Genomic DNA, 26209 nt, shown 5'->3' on the forward strand with positions numbered 1-26209 from the left:
GACCCTTTCTGGCATCTTTCCCTGTGAGCTGATGTCTCTTGGGAAAGTGCTGCCTGCATCTTGCACACTTCAGGAGTCTCTGGGGTGGTGAATTGGCTGCAGCTTTGATGGTGACGGAGCCACCAGCCTCCGCAGAAAGACCACCCGAGCTCCTGAGAGCTTTCACCTCATTGGGCACTCAGTGAGAACTGTCGCTCACTTTTCTAACCCACCCTCTCGGGGAGCGGTGGCAATCTCACCCGAAATGTATTTTCCCCCCATTTTCATGCGAGGTAAATGTGGCATGCAAAATGTATTTTTAATGACCGAGATCTGCATTTAAGCATATTTCCCATCTTTGCTGGGTCATTAAGCCTTTAAATCTGTCAATATTTTAATGAGTTTTATAGTCCAGTGATGTATAGGTTTGTTCAAGTTTTCATTCTCTCCACACTCCCTTACCCATAAGATGCTCCAGCGAGAGCTCACCAAGGGGTAATTGAACACATGTGCTGTTCCGAATGGGTTCTTTCCTGGCAGCCCATACCCTGTGCTGGCAATGATCACAGCAGAGCACATCACACCCAGGCTCAGGTTCTAAAGACTGGGAGGATGATCCAAATGACCCTTGGAAATCCAGTCAGAAGTTGCCGTGGTAGAGACCATGACACTCTTTCTCACTAAGTGCAACAAGACCAGCTTCCCCTCCAGTGTTGGGACAGAATATTGTAGTAGTAGTTTATTCTACTACTACAGGTAAAGGATTGGCCTGCGTCTAAGGGCTGTGCTAGAGCTACACAAAGCCTGACTAGTTCTTACACAATGAGAAGGAGGCGGGAACCAAGACCCACCGGGAACAGCAGATTCATAGCCCTTCATTGAGTGGAATGGCAGGCAGAACTGCCTGCATTATACAAACAACTCTCTCTCTCTCTCTGTTCATTTTACATTTGCTGAACACATGGCAATTTACAGCATGGCTGGATACAGTGTGGCAGACAGAGGACACCAGACTGGGCTTGCGAAGTCAGTTCAGCCACAGGCATTTTGAAGAATGCTAAAGCGAAGGGACTTAGGTCGTAGACTTTTTTTTTTAATTGTTTCCATTTGGTCCAGGGCTTGGGTTAAAAAGCTGCCCAGTGGCTGCAGAGAGAGGCTCAGGCAGAAGCCCTGACACCAGGGTGATGCAAAGGGGCTCCTCAAAGGCTGCTGGGCTCCAGAGGCTCCAAGTTAGTTGTGCTTAAGGGTGAGCCTTTTGAAGAGCTCCTCGCCCAGCCCCCAACTGGGGCGGAGGTCAGTCAGGTGGCTGCCCATCTTCTTGATGAGTTTCACCGGCTCATCTAGGTTGCAGCTCTCCAGGAAGTCAGAGCTGGGAGTCTGCGTGGCAGAACCCAGGGCGTGCAGATCCAAAAGGACCGGGTTCAGGTTCTTCTCCACGACCATGGTGGCTTCCATGACGTCTGGGTTTTACCCCACTCATCTTTGGAATAGCTTCTGCATATCCTGGAAGAGGGCACAGCCTCTGAGCTGGTTTGGCATCTTCAACAGATGCTCGGTGCCCTTGCGCTTGTCCTCTGCCAACTCGAGGAAGAAGTGGCCCAGGCCCTCCAGAGCCACATCGTCGCAGTCGAAACAGACGCCCAGGGAGAGGTAGGTGTGGGAAGCCCACAGATATGTGTTGACCAGGTGGTTGACGGCGGCCTCCACCTTGGCGGAATAATTCTGATGAATCCCGGGGCTCATGGTTGATCGGCAATAAGGAGCTAAGCTCAAAAAATGGTGTTGGCTGGTCCGGGGAGGTGGGCAGAGGATGTCTAATTGGTTGGTTCCAAAGGTTGCCACTGGAAAAGAAGTTGGAGGGTGGCCAGGGGCTGGGAGAAGGGGCATCTACGGGTGTGTTCCACCCAAACACTGTTGAAGCAAGAGACAGATCTGTGGGACCGCCGAGCGCACTGCAGACCATAGACGCTTACAGCAAATAGAAATCATTACTTTCTCGGAGGTTCCGTTTCCTCACCCATAAGATGCAGGCTTTTGGGTGGGGTGATCCTGAGGTTGAAGGGGTCTCGGGATTGACATTGGTGCGTTCAAGCTCAGGGCTCTTGGCCGACAAAGACTGGCCACCTAGGATCACCTTAATAACCCAGTGGCCTAGAAAAGCAGCAGCCCCTCCCTGCTCCGCCTGGGAATGTCCTAAGACAGAATTTGTTAAAAGTAAGAACAAAGGTGAGAAATAGGTCCCGTAAGAGAATGCCGGGTTGTTCACACTGCTTGTCTCCAGTGTCTCTTCAGTTCAGCAAATCTGAATTTACCACCTGGTAGAGACAAAACAGGTGCTCTGTGTTGGAGAGGTAAAGACAGATAAACTGTCCCTGACATTGTGGAACTCCCAGTCTTGGTATAATTTTGAGTGGTTTACCACAAGTGAGAAGGCCGAGCATTTGGGCGGCGAGGGTTGGCTGAGCGGTGTTGAAATCCAGTGGTAAAAACTATGGTGTATCAGAGTGCCTTTTGGCCTTTAATTCCTAGATTCACGTCTTCAGAGCTGTGGTAATCGTCAGTGCTGTTCACCAAGTATTTCCAGGTCTACTTCTACTGAGCGTATAGGTGGGCCATATTTTCCTAAGCCACTGAAGTTAAGTGTGGCCGTGTGACTTGCCTTATCAATGAAATGTCGATAGTGTGATATGTTTCACTTCCCGGGCAAAAGCCTTAAGCACCATCAGATGACTCCCCCATGGTTCTTTTACTCCCACGGTTCTTTTCCTCTGCCATGTAACCAGCAATACCCCGGATAGCAGAAGCTCACTAGTCTGTGCCTCTCAGCGAGGACAAAGTGGGAGTAGAGAGCTGACTGATCCATGATGGGTGTGTAGTAGGAGCAAGAAACAAATTTTTGTTGTTTTAAGCCATGGAGATTAAATAAAAAATGTTTATTACGGAAAATTTCAAACATGTGAAAACAGAGACAATAGGATGTTGAACCTGCTATACCCATTACTTTAACTTCAACAATTATCAAGATATAAGCCTCTGTGATTTGGGGCTTGTTTGCTACCACGGTACAACCTAGATTAATCCTGCCTAAAACAGAGGGAAAGGATGTTATTTCCCAGAAATACTAAATGAGTGACAGGTAAAAAGAATGGAAACACAAGATATGAGATTTTCTTTTGATGCCATATTCTTCTTAAAGTTGTTGGTGCTTTTAAGCATACAGGAGAGCTGAATGGATTAGCTGGAGTAAAAGTTGCTGGACCCTCAGGATGGGGCTGCTTTGTGGAATCTGTCTTTTGGCTCAGACTCAATCCATCTCCTTTTCGGCTTGGCCTCCAGCTCCTCTGGCAGGTGGAGCTCACCTTCTCATTAGCGGAACAATGCTTTTCACGTGGGGAGAGCTGACACCCTGTGGCTTTGTGTGCTGCCCTGCCTCAGCTCTGTACGCCTCCGCGGCTCCTTACGCCTAGCATCTTGTTGCTGCTGCTGACTTTGGAGGGCAGCTCTAGAACATTAAGCCTGTAGGACATTAAGGGCTGTCCTCTCCACAGAGCCAGTTTCATGTAGTTCATTTTGAGTCATGCAGGGACCTCAAGGTACTGTTATCAAGGCTGTTCCTCAGGCCTATTTGTTACAATGGTAGCAGGGGAGCAGAAGATCCCAAAAAAACCTTAACTTGGGGCTAACTCCATTGAGAAGGTGTGCTTTTATGTGGCATTTCGTTATGTATGTATACACATACAGTCCACGGACGTGTTGCCGTGTTTTCTACTCTGCCCCACTGGTCTGTGTGTCACTGAGCCAGTACCATGCTGTACTGCTATGCGTCTGCAGCGTGGTTGATTGAGCAAGTCTCCCTTCTCTACTCTTCTTTTAGAAAGGTTATTATGTCTTTATTTGTTTATTTATTATTCCTCAAAAAGAAATCCAACTGGAGTTTTGAGTGGGAGTGCACTGAATTTGTGGGTTAACCATGAGTTCAGTTAGGTCTTTATAGAATCATCCAAGACAAGTCATCCTGTACTCGGGCATCCAGTCCAAAAGCATGGAATGTGCTCTATTTACTCAGGTCATTTTCTGTTTCCTTTATTAGAATTAAAAATTTTTGTAGAGCAGTTTTGTATGTTCTTGGTTAACCCCTAGATATTTTGTAATTCCTGTTGCCGTTGTTGTTCTTTGGCCAGGCAGCTTGTGGGATCTTAATTCCCCGACCAGGGATGGAAGCACAGGGTCCTAACCACTGGACCCCTGGGGAATTCCTTCCTGTTGCTGTTGTAAACGGTATCTTTTTAGTAATATTTCCTAGCGGCTCTTGTAGTAGGGGGAGAGATGCTGTTGATTTGTGCAGGGAGATCTTGTGTCTGGCAAGCATACTGAGCCTTATTAGTTCTAATTTGTTTGAGACTTTGTATTTTTCTAAGTTGACATTTTGTTTTTCCACTGCTGCAGTAAGAAGCCCCCCCCCCACCCAGTTAACGTCTGTGGTAAGGGGGTGGCAGGGGTTGAGGGGATGACTCAGTAGAAGGAGGGAAAATGTTTCCTCTTCCCCCTCCTACAGGAAGGGGCCAGACCTCTGTGATATGAACATGTAGGGTCTCCACAGCTTCAGAGACATGTAGTCAGGCCATTGACCACCATGACAGGAGAAAGGGTGGCCTAAAGTTCTCTGGTAACAGGAAAGGGGAGGGGAGGGGATGCTACCAAAAAGAGAGAGGGAGGGGTTTGGAGAGGAGGAGGAAGACAGAGAAAAGGGAAAGACTCTCTCGAGGGAGACTTTGATGGGGCAGGGGTCGGTCTGGAGAAATATCAGGGACAGTAGAGAGTAAAAGAGTCTTCAGTTCCAGAAGAGTAGGTGGACCACACACCCACCATCCGACAGTGTCACCCAAAGAAGCCCTGGGGTCCTTTGGTCACCTGACATGGGGCTGGGGGAGGAGCTGGGGCACCTGCAGCCCCTCCCAGCACCAGCCCATGCTGACCAACTACTGGAGGCCCCACCCCATGTGACCCTTGTCACCTGCGCTGCTGTGACCCTAACACCCAAAGCTGTGGGGCCTGGGAACTCCCAGGGTCTGGACCTCCTACATCCCCAGAACTCCCACGAGTCAGAGCTAGATCCACAAGGCACACTGAGTTGGGGTCCCTACACTTGGTCCTGAACAGAAGTTCACTGAGGGAGGGTCAGGAGTTGAATGTTTTAACCAGGCAGCTGGTTTGCCTTGTTTGATGAGTAACTGTGGCTGAATAGTAAGGTTGCTTCGGTTTGGAAACTTCTCTGCACACCTGCAAGGTGGGGAAATGGGGCTGCCTTCTGCCCTGAACAGCATTTAATGGGGCTGCTGGGGGCAGGATGGGGAGGCCTTGGTTCGCAGCTGTGGTTGGTGACCCCAATTTCAGTTGCTGGTAGAATAACTGTAAAATCAGGAAGTGAGGGGGCCCCCTCCCAGCCCCTCCTGCCAGGGCTTCCCGGGATGGGCTGATGAACGGGCAAGTGCAGCTGGTCTTGGCTGACCTCTGCTCCCCTTTGTGCCCCTTTACTGCCTTTCAGGGCCCACACCTCTGACCTTAAGGAATCGCTCCTAGAACTTGCTTTTTTCACACAGAGATCGTGATAAGCAGAGGCATCCAGGCTGGTGTGTTCATGCAGAGAAGCAGACAGATGCCCTCAGATCCCATCCGACGCCTGATCCTTTGGGTCTTGGAGGGAGACGGCCTGGCACTGCTTGTAAACAAGCCGTGAAGAAGCCAGACTTCCCTTGGAAGTTTATAACGCCAAAACAAAGCAGGCTATTTTGGAGCAAAGAAGCCAGAAAAAGGGTCAGTGAGATGAGAGAGGGAAAACCTGGTCCGGAAACACAAATGCCCTGAGCCTATCAAGGTGTTTCCAAGAGTGGAACAGCCAGGCTGGACCCAGGGCATCCCCCAGGCCTGTGCAAGGGTGAGGCCCCTGTTTCTGGGTGGGTGAGGCCCCTGTTTCTGGGTGTGCTCCTCATTTCCTGTTATGGCCTGTCTCCACGTGCTGAGTGGCTGTGAAGCAACGGCTGCAGTCACTCAGCTTTATAAATAGGACATCTACAGTGAAGATGGTAGGAAATTCCCAGAGACTTCTGCCTGGGCTTATTATGAGTGTACAGATTACACAAGTGAAGTCCCAGCACCCCCTCCTCCAGCCCACCTCCCTATAGCATCCTGGGGAGTCTGATTGGAGGCCCATCTCTCCTGCTCTGTGACTGGAAATCTCCCAAGGGTGGTCCGAGAGGCACAGGGACTGGAGATGTCCACCTCTGACCTTGTTCACACACTCGTGGGGGAGAACAGCTGACCCTGGTCTCCCGCTCCCCACATGCCATGAGCTGTGCATTATCTTGCCGACATTCACTTACTCCCAGGAGGAAGGTGCATTATTATTCTCATTTGGTAGATGGAGAACCTGGAATCCAAACCCATGTCTGACTCATTCTGGATCTCAAGGATTAACCATGGACTCAGATTCCCCTGAACAGAGAACAAGAATGAGAAAGGATCAGAGTAAGGAAAGGGGAGCCCTATGTTTTCTGGAGAGAAAGAGAGGAGAGGCTTCCTGGACCCTGGGCCTTTGGTTATATTTTCCTTTCCTTCTTTCCCCTCGTGACACATTTCTAGGCTGGTGGCTATTTCTGGAAAGCCAGACTTGAGCTTTGAGTGGCTCGATGGGCCCCTGCTGTGGCTGGGTTTGAAGGAGATGCGGACATGACTGCCGGCACCAGGCAGGAGGCCCTGCAACTGGGAGGCTCAGGCCATTACAGGTTTAGGACTGAAATGCTGTTCAAATATTTGCCCAGCAACTTCCAGTGTGCTTTGCAACAGGTAGCATAAGCAGCCTTCGCGAAGTCATTGATGGCCTCACACCTAGCCAGGGTCTCTCTCACCCATCTGTTGAGCCCCCTGTGGTTGAAGAGTTCTCCTGTCCTTTTCTGTATTTCATGATGTTGATATTTTTATGGCCTGTCCCTCGGTTTGGATTAGTTTTTCCTCATGATTAGAATCAAGCTATATATTTTTTAACAAGAAAGCAACAGAGGTAGTGTTGGGTCTTCTCAGGGCATTACATTAGGGGCTTATGTCAATTTGTCCCATTATTGGTTGTGTTCTTTGATCCCCTTGTAAAGGTGGTATCAGCCAGATTTCTTTAGTATAAGCTATCATTTTCCTTCCATACCTGGGAATGGCTAAATAAGTACATGTTTTTATGGGTATTTCCTGAGCTCCAGTTCCCACTGGTCAATGCAAAGAGAGCCAGGTGACACCTGAGACTGCAGTGGGTTACATTACAGGGGAGGAAGCCTGAGCTTAGGGAACCCGAGTATTTTATAATGGTCCATAAGTCCTGACCTCTTCTGCCAAAGGAAACATTATCTTTATTGTACTGGACACTCACTCAGCATGCCTGCACTTTGTTCTATGGGGAGACACTGTCTTCCAAGACTATTCGCTATACAAACATCCTTGCAAAGATAGTCCAGAACAAAGGCAGCTGGTGCCTCTGTTTATAGGATACCCACAAATGTGAGAGACCCATGGAGAACTGTCTCCCAACAGATCTGTGAAAATTGTCTTTCTACATACAATCTGGTCATGTTATTCCAGTCATGTAACCAACCATGCTGTGGCTGGTTGTTCCCCAATATCCATTCTCTGCATGTTTAGCAATGGAACCCCACTTCCCCACAATAGCCGAGCACATGGCTTTTCAGGATGACGTCTGCATTTCCCATCTTCTCTTGCAGCAAGGTGCGGCTGTGTGACTAAGTTTTGAGCAATAAGCTTTAAGTGTAGTGTGTAACTTCTGGAAAGTGCCCTTAAAGGACGGGAACGTGCCATTTTCCTTCTCTTTACTCCATTCTACAACATAAAATAGAAATCTCCCTCTTCCATGGTGTTCCCTAATCCTCTCCTCTGCCTTTTTTTAAATCTTCATAACACATAAAACCATGGACATACTATTTATTTTGCTTATTTTTTATATTTTCTACCTCTTCTGTAATGTAAACTCCACAAACAGTGTTGATCCATTACAGTATACTTGTACCAACTGTTAAGATATACTGAAATATTTCTGTACCAATTGGTGACTAGCCACTGCCCCAAGTCCCCGTGTACTCCCCTGTGGCAACTCCCAGCTACCCAACAGTCTTAGCTCAGGCTGCCATAAGAAAATTCCATAGACTGGGTGGCTTTAACAACAGAAATTATTTTTCTCACTGTTCTGAAGTACTGAGAAGTCCAATATCATAGTGCTGGTCAAGTCAGTTCTTGAGAGAGATTCTGGAAAGGGTACTCTTCCTGGCTTGCAGAATGCTGCCCTTTTGTACACCACACACACACACACACACACACAGAGGAAGGGAGGGAGAGAAAGAGAAAGAGGAAGACAGAGAGAGAACTCTCCTGTGTCTTTTTTCCCCCCTGAGTGGCTTGCGGGATCTTAGTTCCCCAACCAGGGATTGAACCCAAGTCATGGCAGTGAAAGCACTGAGTCCTAACCACTGTATCGCCAGGGAATTCCCTCCAGTGTCTTTTCCTATAAGGGCACTAATTTCATTGGACCAGAGCCCCACCCTCATGTCCTCATCTAAACCTAATTACCTCGCAAAGGTCCCATCTCCAAATACCATCACATTAGAAGTTAGGGCCTCAACATATGAATTTTGGGGAAATACAAACATTCAGTCCATAACAGCAACTAAACAGGCATTGACTCATGTAGTAGGAGGCTTGCACATCCTGCTTGTGCATTAGGGCCAGTGACTTCCTGGTTAATCAGTGCCTAGGCTATGCCCCTGAGGTGCTCCAAAAAGACCTCCTGATTGAATGCATGCTAGATTCTATTATAGGATGGCTCCAAGCCTTTCCATTGTCCATCTCGAACTCAAGAGGAGCAGGAGTCAGATTTTTCAATAAATAAAATTGGGGAAAATACCAAGCAGCAACTTTCTGCTATTTTAAAACAAAGGACTTCTTATACCTTTTCTCAAGTCCCCCTGTTCCCATCCTGCTCTCTTCCCAGGTGAAGAGAGAGTGACTGAACAGAAACAGAGAAAGGGAATCATTCTTTTATTTTATTTTTTCCCTTGAGATAAGTAATTGCCAGGACCTTCCCTATGTCCACCATGAGGAATCAGAGAAGGCGGGAGAGGCAACAGAAAGTGTAGGGCTGGGAAGGGAACTCAAGTCCATCAGTCAGCTCAGAGCCATACACATCTTCTCACTTACTTTTGGAGGTCCCCTCTGTGCAAATGAGTGGTTTAAAGGCACGTATCAATTACCCTAAGAAATGTGCAAGCCCTGTGAACCAGGCAATTCCTTCAAAGTGTGATATGAAGAAAACAAAGAGAGGATAACAGGTTTGACCTACTTTGGATAGGAGGAGCAGGGCAAGATGATCTGAGGAGGTGGTCTGTGAGCTGAGACCAGAAGGATGAGAAAGAATCATCCATGGGTACTTCCCTGGTGGCACAATGGTTAAGAATCTGCCTGCCAATGCAGGGGACACGAGTTCGATCCCTGGTCTGGGAGGATCCCACATGCCGCAGAGCAACTAAGCCTGTGTGCCACAACTACTGAGCCTGCTCTCTAGAGCCCGCGAGCCACAACTACTGAAGCCTGCACGCCTAGAGCCTGTGCTCTGCAACAAGAGAAGCCACTGCAATGAGAAGCCCACGCACTGCAACGAAGAGTAGCCCCCGCTCGCCGCAACTAGAGAAAGCCTGTGCGCAGCAACAAAGACCCAATGCAGCCAAAAATAAATAAACAAAAAAGAATCATCCATGGAAAGGGCGGTCTGGGCAGCAGCCCAGAGAATCTCAGAGGCAGAGCTAGCTATGGAATTTGCTAAGCCCAGTGCAGGGGAAAATGCAGGCCCCCAGCCAGGGGTGGGTCAGTCAAGCTCTCCTCCCTGGGGACGCCCCTCCCCAACCCACAGCAGATGGGAGATCCCAAAGAAGCACAACCTCTGTCCCAGGACATACTTGATACCTGGATCCAGACAGGGAGAGAGACCCCTGTTATCACCCGTTAAGTGTGCTGTGGGACTGCCAGCCTGGGTGGAGATGACATCACATCAGCTGCCTGTCTAAACCCTCCCTGCCACACTGCCCTGCAGTGAAGGGCAACAGCAGAATGTGTGCCTCGCCTGCCAGTGCACCTGATCACTGCTCCTGGCAGAGGGAGGCAGTGGCCACCGGGAGGAAGGGGAGGCCAGGTGGGACCGGGGATCCAGGGAGCAGGGGGGCGGCAGGAGGTAGAACCAGAGGAGAGCTGAGGCTCTAAGCCCCGTGCAAAGGGTATGCTCCATTGTCCCATCAGACTTCACTTGTAAAACACAAATTCAAAGATTATTACTGGGAGTTCCCTGGTGGCCTAGTGGTTAGGATTCCAATCTTTCGCTGCTGTGCCTGGGTTCAGTCCCTGGTCAGGGAACTGAGATCCTGCAAGCCGTGCGATGCAACCAAAAAAACAAAAGAAACCCAAGATAATTACTAAGAATTTCAAGATGGCGACCACAGGGCTGCGCTGGTCTCAGACCCTTGAAGCCAGCTCTGCTCAAAACTGACCGGCAGCCAGCATGACCCATCCCAGCAAGCAGTGGGAAACAGATGAGGGGCAGGGGCCACATAATGCCAGGATCTGTGGGTCATTGTAAAGACTTTGGAACTTGGTCTTTGACCAGTGAGAAACCACCAGAGGGTCCCAAGCAGGTGAGTGACACTTTAAGGTCACGCTGGCTGTGGTGTGAAGAGTGGGTTGTGAAGAGTGGAAGTGTGGCTGACCAGTCCAGGCAAGAGATGATGGGGACTAAACTCTGGCAGAGGCCGTGGAAATGGAGAGAAGCGGATGGATGGGAGACGTTTTTTGGACATAGGGTCAAATAAATGGGAGACAAAGACATCAAGGAAACGAGAGTCCAGGGAGTGGAAAGGTTCAACCAAGCAGCCGTCAAAGCCACAGAGAAGAAAGACACATACTGTAGCGGGGAGGAAGACCGCAAAAGCCAGTGCCGGGTCCGTTGGAGACCTGCCTCTAACCCTGGGTCTCAGGAACCTCAGTTTTGCAAATGGTACTTGGTTGCGTTGTTCTTGTATCTGGCTGAGCCAGGTAGAACGAAGCGAGGTCTTCTCTGTCCTCCTAGCATGATGGACCTCTCTGACCCAATCTTTTCCAGCAGACACTAGCCCAGAGGCCTCGGCTTGTCAGCTTGCAGGACGTCTTGCCTGGGGAAGCCAGCAAAGGCTGAGGGTGCCTGTCCTTCCCTCCCATGCCCAGCATGATGGCCTTGCCTCCTAAAACCCACATACAAGAATGGCAACAAAGGTGAGCCCACAGGAGGGCCAGGGATGAAAGGAGAAATGGGAGTTCTATCTGTGAAATCAACCTGAGCCTTGGTTATCTCGAATGTAAAGAGTGGCCTTCCCACCTGACCAACCCCTGCCCTGTCTCTGTGGCTCTGAGGACCTGCAGGAAGGCAGGACCCGGCTGTTCTCCTAAGCAGAGGCTACGGCTGGGTTGCTACTTTCATTCAAACATCAGTGACAAAGAAACCTCAAGGTCTCCTTTTTGTAAACTGCTTAGAGATGTCGGAAAACAAGGGAAGAGGCACAGAGGAGAAGTGGGGGTGGGAAGACAGGAGGATTAGGGAGGAGGAGAGAAAGGAGAGGCTTGCAAAACTGAGCACCTGGTGAGCTTGATGCCCACCCGCCAGGCTCCGGGCAGGCTGTCAGCTTCGGAGAAGCGGCCTTGGGAAGCACTGAGGAGAGCGTTCTCACAGGCTTTGCTGGTGCTGATGCAGTTCTGGCTTGGCCTAACCATTGGTCCTTCTTTAATCATTATTAAAAGCCGTCATTTTCTCCCTCCCTGGCGGCCAGTTTAGTGGTAAGAAATTCAACTAAAAGTAATGCCTTAAACCTATTAATTTGGAATGGCCCCAAAGAAGGGGAGCCTGCCAAAAACAGAAAACGCCAAAGGAAACTCTCTCCTTCACATTACTGAGCGGTTCTTCTTGTCCCCCAGCATTTGCATGGAGCGCTGTCTGGGTCCAAGGCTGTGCTCAGAGAGCTCAGGACAGTCCTTTAACTGAGAATAAACAGCAAGGTGAGATTCAGCTTTTCTCAGCATACCTGCAGGAAGTGAATAAGAACTCCCAGGAAAAATAAGTTTGGGAAGCATTGGGTTCAAAGAAGTCAAGTGGGTTTTATAAGAAAGAAATATACTTAAGAGCCTTAAGTGTACGCATGTGCAGTGTGGCTCTCCAAGAAGGGTTTGAAAGGACCTGTTGATTTCCTTCTCAATACACTTCCCCGCCCAGTCCCAGGGAGGAATGCTGGTTGGTCTGAGCCCTGGATGGTGTTTGCTTTATTAAACATGAGCATGTGATGCAGCCCTGACCACAGGTGGTAAGGCTTGGGGACTTCCAGGAAGGTGTTCCTTGCTCTCAAAACAGAACACAAGACAGTACTTGACTGTTCCAGTCTTTGGGCATTATCACAGGAAGAGGTGAGCTTAGAGCTGCTGCAGTCGTATTAGGGTCATGAGGAGAAGGCCAAGAGCATCCAGAGATGCTTATCTCTCTCCCTGGTGTGCGATTAAGCTGTTGCTTTGACTCTTTGGGTTTGTTTCTTCCTTGTTCAGGCCTTGGGTGTTCTGTGTTTTTCAACTCACAGCATCCTGAAACCAGTGGGGACACGGCATGCAGACATTCTCAGATTCCTTTGACTATAGATGGTCCCTCTGACTGCTGTTTACTGAGAATGCTGTGGGAAAGTACACCAGGGTGAGGGACGTGGAGTTGGGGGTCAAAGGCTTCTGTTCTGCTTTAGGTTCTGACAATCACATGAGGTCCTGGGCCTCAGTTTCAACTCTGTGAGAAGACTACCTAACTCAAGTGCCTAATACTCTGCCAGGCACATAGTAGGTATGTCACAAACGTTGTTGTTAATAAAACGGGGCAGGGGAGGAGGAGAGGAGTAGTCCAGTTTCAAATCTCATTTCTGCCTAAGAGTACTAACCATTTCAAAAGTAAAACCTGGGTTTTCTGGCCCCTAGCAGCTTATAGCAGCACCCTCTAGCCCTGCACTCAGCAGGCAAAAGATAAAACAGGGACCATAGATGTCCCAGGTGGGCACCCTAGGCCTGGGGCCACAGCCCCTCACTCTTCTGCTAGAGCAAGCCTGGGTTCTTCTGGGCAATGCCCCCGAAGGCCGTGTCCCTCTATGCATGCTAATGGCTGTGGGACCCTCCTCAGTGAGAACTTCCACGTGTACTGGTGGCCCTACCTGCCCCAGAAGGACAATCTCCAGTCTAGACACTCATATGGATGCCAAGGGATTGAGTTCCCCCTTGTCCAGGTCTCTGGCTGAGACTCAGAACGGCAGCTGGCAGACAGCTGACCCGGGCTTTGCTCTCTCTCTCTCTCTCCATCTCTCGTGTCCATTGGGACATTTTATTTGCATGTAAGTGTTACATCCCTAGAAGAAGAATCCCAGGATTTTCCCTCCTGTGTGTTTTCATCCATGATGCCAACTGAGGTCATCACTACAGTGAAACCAAAGAGATAGGGACAGATGGTCCTGCTGTTACCAAATGCACATTCATGTGCCTGATGCATAGTGAGGCCAAACAATTGGAGTTTGGAGCAGAGAAAGGTTTATTGCAGGGCCAAGCAAGGAGAACAGGTGGCTCGTGCTTAAAAATGCTGAACTCCCTGATGGTTTTCAGGGAGATGTTTTTATAGGTAAAATTTGGGGTGAGGGCTGCAGGGTGTGTGACCGTCCTCTGATTGGTTTGTGGTGAGGTAACAGGGCGGTGCTCCAGGGATCTTGTGCTCAGCCTGAAGTTACCATCCTCCTCTTGGGTGGGAGCCTTAGTTCCTGCAGAAAATGTCAGAGATATGTTGTCGTGTACATTCCTTGAGGAGCAACTAGAACTCTATTTTACTGCACTATTGGTTTTTTGACTGCTCTTTGCTTCTGCATTCTCTCCCTTCCCTGATTAGCAACTGTTTGAATCTGCCCCTTGGAACCCAGGGAAGGTACAGGAGGCAGAAGCCTTTTCCTACAAACAAGAAATGGGAGACACAAAGGCTTTTGTATCCAGAAGGGCCCCACAGGGTCTTGCTTGGTTTCACTGCCATTGTTCTCAATCTTTGAGTTGCACGTCAGATCTGGGGCTCCACCCACACTTGTTTAATGTGCCCGTGAGGTTGATAAAAATGTTCCCAGCTCTGTGACCAACAACGATTTCAAAATTGCCAGTGTAACCATGCTTCATCATCATAGTTAGAAAGCAGGCCATGACTGTAGAGCATGACCTTAAAAGAACCTGGTTTTGCCTTTCTTTTTGGCATTGTTGATGCTCTTGAGAGTATCGGCCTGGACATTATGGTGGCATGGAAGGATGCTGGAAAGACTGGGGCTTTGCTCTGTTGGGTTTGGGCCAACGAACAGCAGGGAGAGGGAGTGACAGTGTATGAGTGTGTATGTGTGCACTCACGCACATGTGCGTGCACACCCAGACACAGTCATGGCTCAGTAGAAACACCTCATGGAAGGAGGTGTTGCAGGAAGGGGGACCCCTTCCAGAGCCCGAGAGTGGGCTCTTGTCTAACACTCAGAAATGAATTGTCCGAGGGGACACACGTGCTGACAAAGCAAGAGGTTTTATTGGGAAGGGGCGCCCAGGCAGAGAGCAGGAGGGTAAGGGAGCCCAGGAGGACTGCTCTGCCACATGGTTTGCAGTTTTATGGTGATGGGGTTAGTTTCCGGGTTGTCTCTGGCCAATCATTCTGACTTAGGGTCCTTCCTGGTGGCACACGTATCACTCAGCCAAGACAGATTCCTGCAATGAGGATTCTGGGAGGTTGGTAGGACATATGGACTGACATCTCCTCTCCCCTTTTGACCTTTCCTGAATTCTTCCCATTGGTGGTGGCTTGTTAGTTCTGTGTTCTTACCAGGACCTCCTGTCACATAATAACTCATGCAGATGGTTACTTTGGTGCCTGGCCAGGGTGGGCGGTTTCAGTCAGTGTTTCCCCTAACAGAGTGAGGTAGACCAGGAAAGTATTATTATTCATCTTTTACAGACCAAGAACTAGAGGTTCAGAGAGGTACAGGGGCTGCCCAAGGTGACATACCAGTCAGTGGCAGAGCCGCTTGTGAGAACAGGCCTCTGGCTCCCAGGCCATCTCTCTTACCATGTTCTGTGAAGAACACGTTAGGTGTTCGGCAATGAACAGGACACTCGCTGTTCAAAGATGGAGGAGGGGTGGGCAGATACATAGAGAAGTATTTCTACTGCACCCTGGGGCTCTGAACCCACCAAGAGAACTGGGCACCGCCTCTTTCACTCCTTCTGCCTGCCCCGCTCTCTGAGGGGAGAGGAGACCATGCCACATGGCCAGGTTCTCAGGAGAAAAGCAGAAGAACTGCATCACCCAAGAGGCCAGGTGAGGCAGGGGACCTGGTCATTTCAGGACCACCACCAGCAGAGAAGAAAGGGGAGAGAGGTACCAAGACAGGGGTGTTCCCCTGAATTTGGGGATACTTGGGGATTGAAATTCCTCTTTGGGCAACACTTTAATTAAATATGACAGTTCTCTGCCACTGGACTGTGGGAGTCCTAACTTATGAACTGTTACAAGTACATGGTAGTCATGCCCAGTGTTAGTTTGGAGGAATGCTTGATGGGAGGGTGCCAATCTAGGAAGGCTTCCTGGAAGACGTGCTTCTTGAGCCAAGTTATAGAGTTTTGCTTCTTCTCTGAAGTGCATAGGAATCACCTGGGGTCTGATCCAGTAGGGCTGGGGTGGAGCCTGCAATTCTGCTCTTCTTACAAGCTCCCAGGTGGTGCTGAAGCCTTGAGTAGGAAAGTTACAAAGGTAAGAGTTACTGTTACCGAACTGACCTTGAGTCTGCTCTCCTGCTGCAAAGCAAAGCCAATTTACTGACCCTGGGTTGTGGTCAAAGTACAGCATTTACTGCAGGTGCCAAGCAAACAGAACATGCAGCTCACGCTCAAAAGACCAGAGCTCACAATGGCTTTCAGGGAAGGGTTTTTAAAGGCAACATCTGCGGGAAGGGTTGCAGGGTGCATGACTTTCTTCTGATTGGTTGGTGGGGAGGTAACGGGGCGATGTTTTGGAAATCTCAATCATCAACCTTCAGTTTCCAACCAGTCAGGGGTCTACAAGCTCGTGGTCAGCATGCAGACACCATCCTCCACCTGGGTGGCGGGGGGTCTTAGTTTCCGTAGAACAACTCAAAGATATGAGTCAGACTATTATGTATATCCCTTGAAGAGGAGCTAGGACTCTGTTTTATCGCTGAACTATTGTTTAAAGTATCATTGCTCGACTGCTTTCCTTTGTTTCTGCATTCCCTTACTTCCCTAATTAGTAACTGCCTATGTCTGCTCTTTGGAATGCCGGGAAAGCCTAGGAGATTATAAAGTCTTTTTCTGTAAACAAGAAGTGGGGAACATGGAGGGGCTTTCGTGTCTGGGAGGGCCCCGCAGGATCCTGCTCGGTTTCAATGCTCCCTTTTCTTTAATACTCCTCAATCCTGAGGGGAACAGGGGCGGAACAAGAAAGGGAATAAAGTTTTGGATAGAGTGGTTAATCATAAACTTGGCAGGGGAACTCAGTTTTAGGGGGACTCCGTTTCACGAACTCATTGAAAAGAGGAGTCATTCAGAGAGGACATTCCTGGAAACAGGCAAGATATAACGAAGGTCAAAGATGAGAAGTACCTTGGAGAGCAGGGTGTGTGGAGAAGGGGGTGCGTGAGGCAAGGAGGTGGCTACGACCTCACTTAAGAAGGCTGGGGATGCTGGAAGGGCCAGGTAAAGTGAATGAGGAGCTTGGATTCCTCCCATGAACCACACTCTTCTTGGGGTGGACCCACCTGCCCTCTACCTGAATCCCTGGGCACTAAGGATGTTAAGAATGTTCATCCTTTGGCGTCACACAGCAGATCCTGGTTTCTTCGGGTCTGGCTAGGGGCTCAAATCTGCATTTTAAAGAAGCTCTCAAAATGATTCCGATGCAAACTAAAGTTTGCTAACCTGTGTTGGGCAATTAAAGGGTTTCAGATGGGGGAGGGACAAGATCGAATTTGCATTTCAGGTGGATCCCCTGAAAACCAGAGGAGGATGGGCCAGGAGTAGGGAGGCTGGTGAAGGCTGGTGGTTGTACAGGCCAGAGAAGCTGAGGCCTTGGACCAGGATTCTGGCAATCAGAAGGAAGAAGAGGATGAACGCAGATATTCACCGGTGACTCATCCCAGAGTTACTGCTAGATTCCCAGTCTTGGGTATCCAGGAGTAGGAGAGGTGATGAGTTTCATTTTAGACCTGCCAAGTTTGGGGGGCCATCCAGGAAGAGAAGCCCATCGGGCACTCGGATTTCAGAGTCTGAAGTTCAGTGCAAGGACCAGGTCTGGGTATAGATTTGGAAGTCAGCAACTGTAGTGTATTTACCATTAAACATCACAATGAACTTGGTGTTGGCAGCAGTAGACTTTTCAGACTTTCCCAGGGGAAAGGCAATCTGAGTACTAATTTTGCCAGACATCAATACTGTTATCAACAGTGATGTTGATGCATTGTATGTACAGAGAGCAGACTTCCCCGAGAATCTTGAGCACAGCGGAACGTAAGTTCTCCCCTCTTTCAAGTGGTGAGTCTAACTTCCCAAAATTGGTCTGAGAGAAGGAGGAACTCAGTTAAAAGGATCTATCACATCTATCTTTCTGCTGTGATTTGACCTTGTAATGCACATTTTCTGACTCCAAGGGCAAATCATGCCAAATAGGATAGCGTCAGCTCTCCTAAATTTCTCACTCCCTTCACTTAGGGAGTTCCAGTCCTTCGGGACCCCACTCAGTGGGAAGAGATAGACAAGGAGGTGACTATCCATGGTGCCTTGTGTTGAGGGCCCAGAAATCTAAATTAACCTACGTTTTTAGGAAAGGCTTATTGGAAGAGGCAACATCTGTTAGATTTTGAAGGTGGAATAGACGTTAGGTAGATGATGAATAGAGGTGGGGGAGAAGATGCGTTCTAGGAAGAAGACAGCACATGCCAGGCACCAGATCACGAGCTAGGATGTGATCAGGGAAGAGTGAATGATCAGATAGGGCTGGAGCAAAGAGCAGGTGTGGGACAGGGACTGGGAAACGAGCCTAAGTGGGGAGTAGAGCCTAGGATGAAGGGCTGGGTTACATGCAAAGATACGGAATTTAAGGTATCTTAAAAACACTAAGATGCTGTTTAAGGAGGGGCACTTAACTGTGACAGCCAGCTGTGGGGTGCATTCAGGAGGTTTTGCAGTGATCACCCAGGCATGAAGGGGACCTGAACCAAGACAAGTCTTGGCTCTTCCTGACAGCCCAACCCCCAAACAAATCTCCATTCTTCTCCTCCCTACATCTGGCAGCCAAATGAGCCACCATCTCCTGGACCTGGGCTCCACAGTAGCCCCTGACCAGTCTTGCTCCTTCCACGCTTGTACTTCACAACCTGTTCCCCACAGGGCAGCCAGAGTGAACTTTTAAAGATGTATCTGTCCCTTCTCTGCTTAAAACCCTTCCGTGGCTTTCCACTGACTGCTCCTGAAAGAAAATCCAGCCTCCTTACCCGGGTGCATTTGATCTGGCCCTTCCTACCAGTCCAACCTCGTTTCCAGTCACACAGTCTGTCATTGTCCACACTCCTAACACCTGGCCCTTTTTTCTGTTCCTAAAACATGCCCAGCTCATTCCCATTTAGAGCTTTTGTGCCAACTCTTTCTCCTGCCAGGATCCTTACATGGCTGGCAATCCTCGCCTTCCCAGTTGCAATTTAAATAGCACTTCCTCAGAGAGGCTCTCCTTGAAAATCCCCTCAAATCTACAGGAGCACAAATTGCTCTGTTTCAATTCTCTGAGCAGCTCTCATTACTCTCAGGCATTTCTCTGTTTATTTGTCCACACATCTATTATCTCCCTCCTCTGTAGTCAATAATCTCCAAAAATGGCCACCGTCAATTCTTCCTCTCATTGTATGCACACTGATCACGAGGTGGGGTCTGATTCTCCTTTCATTGAATCTGGACTGGGCTTTTGACTTCTTATTACTTGCTTTGACTGACAGAATGCAGCAGAAAGGATGCTGTCCAAGTCCTGGGCCTAACTTTTAGGAGACGTGTGAGCTTCCACTTTTACTCTCGGAAGCTGGCTGCTAGGTAACGAGGCTGACTACCCTGGACCACCATGCTGTGAGGAACTCAGGCTTCCATATGGAGGAGCATGGAAGTGCCAGACATGTGGTGTTGCCTGAGTGTAGATGAGTGAGTGATACCAGCTGGCACCCAGGGAGGTAGAAGAGCCACCTAACCTAGCCCTGACCAGTTCCTGACCAGAGAATTCTGAGACGCAGTAAGTCCTCGTTGTCTGAAGTCACTAATTTTGCAGGTTTGTTGTGTAGCAGGAGGTAACGGAAACATCTTCCCACCAGAATGAAGCTTCACCAGCTTTGCCTGAAAGTACCTGGCACATGCATAGACTCAGTAGATATTTGTTGAATGCATGAGTTTGGGGAAAATGGAGTGGACCGTTGACCAGAAGTCTCAGTGAAGCAAAAATGTTGATGTTTGACATTGTGAACGCTGGTAACCAAGTTTAGGGATATTGGAGTTTAACGTTTCAGTCCTGAGATTTGAGAACATACAGGATATGGTCATGGTTGAAGTGGTGAGAGGTCAAAGGTCCCCGAAGTTGAGGAGGTGGATAACCTAAGGCTAGGACACCCAGAAGAAAATTAAACTCTCCCAGGATGATGGCAGGACTAGCAGTGGCGAGAGGCCCCGGAAGTTTCCAAATGGGAATTGTAGGGGGCCCATGAGGGGAAGGTGGTTTCCTTGGAGAGATACATTACAGTGTCAACCAAGGCAAAAAAGAGTCTGCGCACGGGAGTAGGATGGAGAGGCCGTTCACAATGGAACAGAGGAGGCCAACCCAAAGGAAGGGGTTGTCAGGGAAGGCTGCAGTGGGAGATGGGGCTGGGGGGGGTGGGAATGGGGGAGCGCGGAGGGGGTGTCAGAAAGCTCTGCTGGCCTGAGAGTCGAGCAGAGCACAGATGAGGCTTTCACTCTGGGCGGAAGTGGAGGATGACCGGGATGAGATCATGAGGGAAGGTAACTGGTCTCAAGATTCTGGCCAGCCTGGAGGTATAAAAATTTAGTTTTCCTGCCAACACAGCCAGAGGATAGATAACGTTTGCTGTTGGCAGTAGAGTCGGCAATCTGAGGATTTGCTCGGGATTCCAAAAGAAATGCGAAAGGAGGCCAGTGGGGCGTGGTTAGGCCCAAGTCGGGAAACACCCAGCGGGCCTGCTGGCTTAGGCACAGCCCCTCTGAGCAGAGAGGGGAGGTGTGGGCAGGCTGAGTCCTGGGGTCAGAGGGCAGGGCTCACCTGGACTTCTGTGCTCTGCAGAGCTTGGCTTTACAGGAAGGGTTGGCATGGCTGGTCGAAGTTACCTACCTGGACCGGCAACCCTAGCAGTCAGTGGAAAGGGGAACTGGCTTGAGTGGCATCTTTTCAAATCCTTGGAAACAATAAACTTTATTATTATTCTTTCATAGTATAAAAGTGAAGCATGATTAACGTAAAAACTTTGTTTTCAAATCTCCAAAGCAAAAAGGCCTTCCACCCCACATTCCTCATTCTTGTCTCCTTCTACATACAAAACAATGAACATGAATGAGTAAGAGATACATTCTTAACATACTATTAAATTCTCGTTTTAATAATGCAGTCACAGTCTCCCTGGGCTATTCTATTTCTTGCCCTGGTTCTCAAGTCAAATGGAACCAAGCGAAGAATGGGTGATAGAACTAAACAATGGATTCCTTCAAGCCCTGCAGGTCTATTACTCAAACTGAAAGGTATTTATTAAGCATGACCCATTAGTCAGGACCGTTTTGATTACAAGTGACTGAAACCCAAGGTAAGCTGATTTAGGCCAAGAAGGAAATTTAGTGGTTTATACAAATGAAAAAAGGAGAAGTCCAGAAGGTCAGCTCAATCAGCTGCTCAAATGGTGCTGGCAAGAATCTCTTCCCTCAGTGCCTCATCTTCTCAGCTGTGATTTTTCAAGGTCAGCTCTGTCTCAGCCAGGATTTCCCCAATTAGCAACCCCCAAGGACTCCAGGCTTACTTGCTGAGGACTTAGTAGCACCAGCAAAAAGATTCCTTTTCTCCTACAGCAAGATGCTGAGGTATGGTTCTCATTGGTTGTGCTTGGGTCACGTGCCCTTCCCTGAACCAATCATGACCAGGAGGATGCAGTGCTCTCATTGGCCAGACCTGTACCTCATGCCTGCCTCTGAGGTAGCAGTGGTGGCATCAGTCCCATACAAGCCACATAGAAACAAAAGCTGCCGTTACCACAGGGAGGGGCGTGGCGTGGCGTGGACAGCTGATGCAAACAACAGCTGCTAACACAGGCCAGCTTCATGGATGTGTGACCGTGCAGTCATACAGGGCGCAGTGCTTAGAAGGACCCTGTGCTTGGTTTAATGTTCTGCTGTCACCAGTTTGAAATTCTTAACAATTTTTGAAATGTGTGACTGCACATTTTTTCATTTTTCACCGGACCATACAAATTATGCAGCCAGTCTTGATGCTACACTACTGTGTGCACTGGGAAGGCTTCCAGAAACATAAGACATAGTCCCCTCAGAGACGAGGAAACACAGGGCACATTTGGGAAGAAGCAGGTAGCCTGTGCTGGTTTAAACCCATAAGGAAATAGTAGAAACTTATTTCTTTCGTTTATTCACTCATTCACTTACTGATTCATTTAAAACCTTATTAAGGAGATCCTGCTACTGCTAAGGAACAGGGCGAGGAAAACAAATGACTGTCAAGACCCCCCAGAAGCTCATAGTCTGTTGGGAGGGGAGGTGTGTACACAGACACAGCACAGCAGAGTAAGGGTTGGGATAAAAATAAGCATGGAAAGCTGCCGGAGCACAGAGAGGACACCGCCACCCAACCTGGAGGTGGGTACGGTCAGTGTAGTCCCAGGGGGGAGGCATGTGATAGACCACAGGCCACAGTCACGGAGCACGTTAAGCTTCTTGGTTGGCAGTTGATAGGGAAACTCACGCAGATGGTTCCACAGAGCGGGAGACATCACGTATCGTGCTTCCGCATTGAGTTTATAGATGAGCCATCGTGCAGGGTGTATAACAGCCCCCAGGACCACCATCGTCCCCCCAGTCCCCAACCCAGCCACTGACTAGCCTTCAGGCCTAACACTTCCTGCAATCTAGTACCAGACCTAAATGGCAAGACTTTTGAAGCTATCAACTCAGCAGGTAAAATATTTCTTGCATCTCAGACAGACTACAGCAAATGACTTGAATGACCCAATAAGGAGACAGCACTGAAAGAATTGAAATCCTCCGACCTGTGGACTCTTCATGTATAAGAGCCACCTTCACCCTGTTTTAACAAATGAATGACTTATCCCCATATACCAGTTTCATTTACTGACACTTTGGGCACCGATAGACTCACGCTGGGCAGTGTGACGTTTCTCCAGCACACTTGACGCCTTGTCCCTTTCGAGAATCGTCACGGACTTAGGCTTTTCACAGATTCATCTCGTTCCAGTTAGCTATGATCACCGTTTTCTCAAAAAATTACAATTCGCTCAAAAGTTAAAATTGCTCCAAGAATAAAATTAAAACACAGTCCCTGCCCTCAAGAAACTTACATTCCTTTTGATAAAACAATAGCTAACACACATGGAAAATATAGTGAAGAGAGCAAGGCAGCACGTGAATGTCCGAGGCTGTTCTGTCTGGGAGTTGGGCAGTATCCTCCCTACCAGACAATCTGTGAATGTACTGAATTACTTGGGAACTGAGAAGTCTCCTCTGGAAAGAAAAGTTGAATTTGGTCTGCAGCTGGGTTCAGGCACCTACAAATGTGTCGGGGGGAAGGGCACACCTGACGGTACAAAGCTGGGGAGGAAGAAGCAGCATGACTGAGGGTCCAGCTGCCGAGGGAAGAAAGGTGAGTGAGGGTCAGTATCACTCCTGAACCAGCGTGAGGCCTCCTGCAAGCAACAAGTAAAGGCTTCAGAGCAACAAATAGCTGAAACACTGAGTGACGTAGAATTTATTTTTACTCTTATCACTTGTGGTTCTGGGGGCTGACTGGGGTCAGCAAGGGTCTCTGATCTCCGATTTCCAAGATTATGGTCAGATGATGGCTGCACCTGGAGTCAGCTTTGTGCTGACTGTTGGCTGGGCTTTCCACCAGAACACACCCCTCTGGGTGGCCAGGCTCGGGTTCCAAGAGCAAGGCGGGGCTCAAGCCTTGTCTACGCTTCTGAAGGCGTGGGGCAGCTCTCACCTACGTCCTATTGGTCAGGCAGTTTCAGAGACCAGATTCCAGGAGAGGGGGCCTAGAGCACCATCTCTGGTTGAGAGGGGTGTCAAAGAACTTGGGGGCCACTTTAAAATATGGAAGCACTAAGTTTTTTGTGTGACGTGTCTTACATGAGTTCCCTCATTTAATTCTCACAACTATTAAGACCATCTTGTATGTGAGGAGCCAGGCACAGAGGATAGTGAGACCCAGAGAAAGTTAGCCTCTTGCCCAAGACCACACAGCACTTCAGCTCCAATGCCTGTGTGCTTAACTACCATTCTGCTGGGTTCCCAATACCCGGGGCAAGGGGAATCTTCAAGGGGCTGAGACCTGAGTGGGTGGGAAGCCCGAGCAGTGGTAAGCTGGGCTCTGATGTCGGTGTGACTGCATTGGCCCGGAAGGTGCTCGCTCAGAGCTCTCAGCATTGGGGTTGTATATTGCACTACAGAGCCTTTTCACTAGAAAGGGATTTGGAGCAGAAAAGACCTTGGTGTGGGCTGACCTACCCACGGAGGCCTTTGTGGGTACTTTTATTTTGTTAGGCCTTGAAAGGCAGGGAGGATTTGAGTTGTGGTAAGGAATGGAAAAGAATTATGAAGGTGTTCTTGTCGGCTCTCAGGTCCCAGGCTTTGGTCTTCATTTGCTCCAGGGGTGAGCCCATTTTCCCGACACAGCCCATCAGTATCTCATGTCAAATATAAGTCATTCCGGGCTTCCCTGGTGGCGCGGTGGTTGAGAGTCCGCCTGCCGATGCAGGGGACACGGGTTCGTGCCCCTGTCCGGGAAGATCCCACATGCCGTGGAGCGGCTGGGCCCGTGAGCCATGGCCGCTGAGCCCGCGCGTCCGGAGCCTGTGCTCCGCAACGGGAGAGGCCACAACAGGGAGAGGCCCGCGTACCGCAAAAAAAAAAAAAAAAAAAAAGTCACTCCTTCCTTATATGTCTTCACTTGGCGGACGTGTAATTTGCCAAAAAGACATTAAGTTCAACTAAAATAGCTTTGTCCTACTACACACAAAGCTTCTACAGGGGTTGTGTTAATACATGGTCCCACCACAGAACACAAAGAAGTTTCCACAACAGGAAACCTCAGTGGCTTATCCTCTCTGTGCGAGGGTCTGTTGAAAAGGGCAGGGAGTCATTTGGGAGGAAAAGAAGATTGGAGTTCCAACTTAATTCTGGCATGATCATGTGGTTGGAGGGCAAAACAAAAACCTGTAGCCTTACTTTGTGTTCAAAGTTCACTAGGAGAGATTGCATGAGACTCTTTGATCTTGTAGGTCAGGGCACCAAGGCTTCAGGGCTCTTGAGTTTATCTTGTGGCAAAGCTGCTGGATTTCAGAATAAAGACCTATGGTTAGAGTGTAATTTCTTGCCCTGCTTTCTGCAGCGTGGGCAGGGTCTGCATCACCCAGCTCATCTCGAGGGAGAGAGGATCTGTGGCCGCAGTTTTCCAAAATCATCCAAACTGGGAACCAAAAGAAGAGAGTTTTGAGGCCCATCAACTCTCTGAGGAGATCCTGGAAAACATTGTGATCAAAAGACACTTCCTTCACTCTGTATGACAGACTCTAGGTCCGTCCACCTCACTACAAATAACTAAATTTCATTCCTTTTTATGGCTGAGTAATATTCCATTGTATATATGTGCCACATCTTCTTTATCCATTCATCTGTCACATATATATGGAATCTAAAAAAAAATGGTTCTGAAACACCTAAGGACAGGACAGGAATAAAGACGCAGACGTAGAGAATGGACTTGAGGACACGGGGAGGGGGAAGGGTAGGCTGGGACGAAGTGAGAGAGTGGCAAGGACATATATACACTACCGAACATAAAATAGATAGCTAGTGGGAAGCAGCCACATAGCACAGGGAGATCAGCTCGGTGCTTTGTGACCACCTAGAGGGGTGGGATAGGGAGGGTGGGAGGGAGACGCAAGAGGGAGGAGATATGGGGATGTATGTGTACATATAGCTGGTTCACTTTGTTATACAGCAGAAACTAGCACACCATTGTAAAGCAATTATACTCCAATAAAGATGTTAAAAAAAGAGAGAGAAAAAAGGACACTTTCTTCCTTAAAGCCAGGGTACTCTCTCAGCAAAACTGAGCCTGGAAGCCACAGGAACTGCTTGGGCATTGCTCCCCGTGGTGAAGATCAAACAGATGTTTAACCTTAGGGATGGTGGGGTTTTAGCCCCTAACCAGCAGAGGATCCAAAGGAATTAGGTGGGGTTTTTTGCACATAATACACTTATACACAGAGAGAGCAAGGCCAGCCTTCAAGTTCAAAGGAGACATCCATTTCTGGCAGGCTACTTTAAAAAATATTTTTTTTTAGCTCAAGAAATATATGCTAATTTCAGAAAAAGCGTAAAACTGCAGGAAAAAAAAAAGCCACCTGTAATCCTAATACCAGAAATAATTACTGCTATATTGGTATATTTCCAGACTTTTTTCTATGCATATATATTCATATATAAATGGTTATATTGTTATGTTACTTGCTCTTTTTAACGGAACACTATATCATGAAGGTTTTTCATATCAAGAAATGCACTTCAATGATATTGTGTTTATCTTTGCTGAGCTGTATTACTTATTTAATGAATCTTCTATTAGGTCTCAGGCTTTGGTCTTCATTATGAATGTTGTCTACAATTTTTTTTTTGCTATTATAATCAACACTGTAGTGACTACTCTTAATTATTAGGACATGTTCCAAAGAATGTAATTGCTAGGTCAACGCTTATGAATATATTTAAGGCTTTTGAT

General features: G+C 48.6%; 2 pseudogenes; both read right to left on the bottom strand.

Annotated features, from left to right (window-relative positions):
* Window positions 1-1209: 1209 nt before the first annotated feature.
* Window positions 1210-1722, bottom strand: LOC136118871 (ferritin light chain pseudogene; annotated as a pseudogene).
* An 11753-nt stretch (window positions 1723-13475) lies between these two features.
* Window positions 13476-22256, bottom strand: LOC136118385 (small ribosomal subunit protein uS8 pseudogene; annotated as a pseudogene).
* Between the last annotated feature and the right edge of the window lie 3953 nt (window positions 22257-26209).

This window comes from Phocoena phocoena, chromosome 2 (genome assembly GCF_963924675.1).
Source record: "Phocoena phocoena chromosome 2, mPhoPho1.1, whole genome shotgun sequence".
Lineage (NCBI taxonomy): Eukaryota > Metazoa > Chordata > Mammalia > Artiodactyla > Phocoenidae > Phocoena > Phocoena phocoena.